Consider the following 4,343-nt stretch of genomic DNA (forward strand, 5'->3'; position numbering starts at 1 on the left):
CACTCACCTCAGCCTCCCAAAGCACGGGATTACAGGCTGAGCCACCGAGCCCGGCTGAGTAGGCTTTCACCAGCCTGAGGGAAGGGGCCAGTGAAGATGTCGAGGTATGAAGCAGCTTCCAGTATTTTAGGGGAAATGAAGCAGTCACAGCCCAGCAGTGCAGTTATAGGGTTAGTTTTGCTTGTTAGCTACGTGACAGCCAAGAAAGAATTCTCCAGAGAGGGAAGGCAAGAGGCAGGGTGAACAGAGAGAAGTCTATGGCACCATTATTATTTTTCTACTTTGCTACATAGTGTCAATTCCCATTTATAATTTCCATATAATATTTCATAATGTTTTAGCTTATTCAGTGATAATAATCATAGCTAATATTTACAATCATGTGTATATCACGATTTACCTTCTTTTATTCTTTTTTTTTTTGAGTTGGAGTCTCACTCTGTTGCCCAGGCTGGAGTGCAGTGGTACACTCACGGCCACCGCAGCCTCAACCTGCTGGGCTTAGGTGAACCTTCCGCCTCTGCCTTCCAAGTAGCTGGCACCACAGGCACGCGCCACCATGCCCGGCTAATTTTTTGATTTAATATAGAGTCGAAGTCTCACCAAGTTGCTCAGGCTGGTCTTGAACCTCTGGACTCAGGCAATCTTTCACCTCTGCCTCTGAAAGGGCTGGGATTACAGGTGTGAGCCACCGCACGTGGCTACCTTCATTTATTCTTATAATCGCGCAAGTTTGGTCCTACTCTGATCATCATCCTCATTTTACAGAGAAAGAAACTGAGGCACAGAGAGGTGACACAATTTTCCCTAGGATGCACAGTATGTTAGAGGCAGAGCATAGGACAAAGTTCACGTATGGGAGGAGATTTCAGCCCACTGAACGATTTCCCTGTGGGTAGATATAAGGTCTTTTCTCCTATTAAAGATAGCTCCCTGAGGAACAAGCTACAGAGAGAAGAGAAGACTCAAGCCCGACAAATGGGCTGGTGTCTTGGGGTTTTGGCATTTAGACTAGAAAGATTACGATTTTTCCTGTGTCTAATCTGAAAATGTTTCCTTGAGACAATGGAATTTCAAGAGCAAGAGGCACAGAGCATACAACTTCCAGTCTTAACACGCGATTAAAAAAGGAAAGAGGGTGGATTGAAAACACCTCCCCCAACATTCCACAGATAACACATATTCCACGTTATCATTTAATGTCACTAACCTCTCCTCTCCCTCCCATCATGTTGGGTTGTGATTGTTTACACATCTGTCTTGTGACCAAACTGTGAGGATGGACATTGTTCCATCTGGTTTCCTGGTGTAGACAGTGACACACTGCACGGACACCCAGAAGATTCTCCAAGAAGGCTTGCTGAACTGGCGTGGATATTTCACACTAACATATTGTGCTGGTTACTGACACTCAAACTACAGGGAAATTCTGTGGACGAAGAGTCACATGCATTTCTTTTTTTGGCGGTGGGGTGAGGCAGAGCTTTCAAATCATGCCAGGGTGTGACAGAATCCACTGTAAGAGATATTCAGAAGCCTTGTACACACAGTGCCAGGGAGAAAGGGAATCAGGGCTTATGTCTTTCATTTCTCTTCTCTCACTCCCAGTGCCTGACTCAGAGCTGAATGTGCAGAGGACTCCAGAAACCAAAAACTTGACGCCCATGCCACTCACCTGGCACTGCCAGAGCAGCCTCAGATCCTATATTGAGACAATAAACAGACACGTCCCAGCAGAGCTGCTCAGGAGAGACTGGCAGATTCGCATCTAAAGACAAACTGCCTTTGTAACTGCCTTACTGTCTTAAAAGGAGGGGGAGAAAGGCCATGCTTGGTGGCTCAGCCTATAATTCCAGCACTTTGGGATGCCAAGGTGGATTGCCAGGATCTGTGGGTTCAAGACCAGCCGGGTAACTTGGCGAGACCTCATCTCTTCAATCAATCAAAAATTAGCCGGGTGTGGTAGTGTGTGCCTGTAGTTTGGCTCTTGGAAGTCTGAGGTGGAAAGATCACCAGAGCCCAGCAGGTCGTTGCTGGGGTGGCCATGAGTGTGCCTCTGCACTCCAGCCTGGGCAACAAAGCAAGACTCCAACTCAAAAACATAAAATAAAATAAAAAATACAGGAGGGGAAAGGGGTTTGTTATCAAAATTGGTAGGCGGGGCTGCAAGAGAGAGACTTCTGAGTCCTTGGCTGTATGGGTTGTGCCCATGACCGAACAGTTGTCGGTCTGACCTTCTGAGAGCCAGAGGGTGGTGAAGATGTTTGGAGACAAACAAGAAGGACATGGGGTTCAGGATGTCAGAAGGACTCTGGAGGCCATCCAGGAAGATGGAAGCTTTAGAAGGGTTTCATCAGGGATAGAGGCAGATGAGAGGGCAGGTGGCACGGGAGGGGTGACCAGAGGTGACATTGGGCACTGCTCAGTGTGGCAGCTCCAGCAGTTCGCCCTTCACCTTGCAACCACTTGCTGTCACCAGCTTCTAAAGGGCCCACAGAAGCACACACGCCTCTGTTCTCACAACCCTGTGTGGAAAGCTGTTCCCTAGGGAGGTTCCCAGAGTGCCCCCAGACATGCTCCTAAAACAAAAGCCAGGAAACTCGAAGAGTGTCCAGCCATCTGTGAGGGCCAGGTTAATTGTGTGGTGGGATGTTAAGAGACTTTACAAAGAGAGATAAAGCTGTAGGAAGAGAACAGAGAGTTCCAGAATGGTAGCTCAACGATTTCATATATATGTATATATATATATAAATGGTAGCTCAATGATTTCATATCTATATATATGTAAAATGTGTTGACAAAGTTTGGAAGAATAAATTTATACCAAACTGTTAACAGTGAGATGTGAACTGGGGAAGAATTGGGCTTTTGTTTAGGTTCTATTTTATACACATCTGTATTGTTTGGATATTCTACAGCAAACGTTTTTTTTTTCTTTTTGTAGAGGTAGGAATCTTGCTGGGTTGCCTAGGCTGGTCTCAAACTCCTGACCTCAAGCAATCCTCTAACCTAGGCCTCCCGAAGAGCTGGAACTACAGGTGTGAGCCACTGCAACCAACTGGAAACATTTAAAAATAAATGTTTTAAGTGCTAAGGACAAATTGATGCCTTCAATTCTATAAATAGTGTCATCCCAGCAAAGCCACAGCACAGCTGCTTTCCCACTCATTCTGGCCACATCCCTCCGTGGGAGAGTGGGAAACCCAGTGCCAACCCCTCTCTGCTCTCCACCCTCTCCTGATGGCTGTGTCCTCTGGCAAGCCATTCAGCCCTTCTGAATCTTAGGGTCCCCACCTGTAATGCAGGAAGAGCCATCTCAGATACTCTGGAGTCTCTGGGAAATGAGCTGAGGGATAGCAGAGGGAGAGGGACAAGAGGACACCATGTTAGCAAAGCTTGGCGTGAGGGAAGCCCTGCTGTAGCTCAGCTCGAAGGCCATCGGTTCAGGGCTGGACCCAACCTCAAGGTAGGGTGGGGGAGAAGAGGGAGGAAAGGAGGAAGGAGATACAAGAGATGCTGGGCTCGGTCCCCTTCGTCTCTCGCTGGCTTCCCTCCTGGCATACGAAGTCCTCGTGCCCCTCAAGCCCATTGAGGACCCCTCCCATTTTGGGGGGATGTCCAGCCCTCCTGGGTCTCCCCAGCCAGCTGCCCTGTCCCACTGTCCCGCTCTGTTCAGCTCAACAGTCCTGGTCTACACAGGCAGCTCTAGCTTCATTGAGGCCCAGCAGCTCACACCTTTGGACCAGGTGACAAACGTGTCCTCTTTAAGTGAAAATTTTGGAAGGAAAAAGAAATGCCATCCTCAGACATCCCAGGGCAGAGGCAGAAGCAGAGAGGAGATGGGGCAGGCTTGGGTAGGTGTGGGAGGCCACTGCAGGCTGGGATAGGAGCACAGGCCTCCGCCCATGTGATCGGGGTGTGAGGAGGGACATGGTGGGGGAGGTGTGGGTGTCACAGTGAAGACCACCTGGTGGGAGCCAGTTAGAGAGGTAGGGCAGGGTTAGACTACAAGGAATCCAACCCAGGATAAGGCATTCCATGGGCAGTTGATCTTGAGATATGACAGGGAGACCAGTGATTTGGGGACCTGCCCAGGCAAGCCCAGCTCCCAGGGTCCTGAGATGACACATTCTGAATTCAAGTGACACAGGCCTTGGGAGTTCACTAGAAGCTGGTTATCAGAAAGTCCCCTTGCCTGCCTGGATCCCGGCACGGGGCCTGACACTTAACAGGGACTCCTCCGATACTTGTCACATGAATGAACCAGGGCGTAAGTTTAGATGCCCTTCCGAATCACCTCCTGCCACAGGGCACTGCCGCGAACCAGCAAACTAGGCCATTCG

This window comes from Carlito syrichta, unplaced genomic scaffold, assembly GCF_000164805.1.
Source record: "Carlito syrichta isolate Samal-C Ts95f unplaced genomic scaffold, Tarsius_syrichta-2.0.1 Scaffold313978, whole genome shotgun sequence".
Lineage (NCBI taxonomy): Eukaryota > Metazoa > Chordata > Mammalia > Primates > Tarsiidae > Carlito > Carlito syrichta.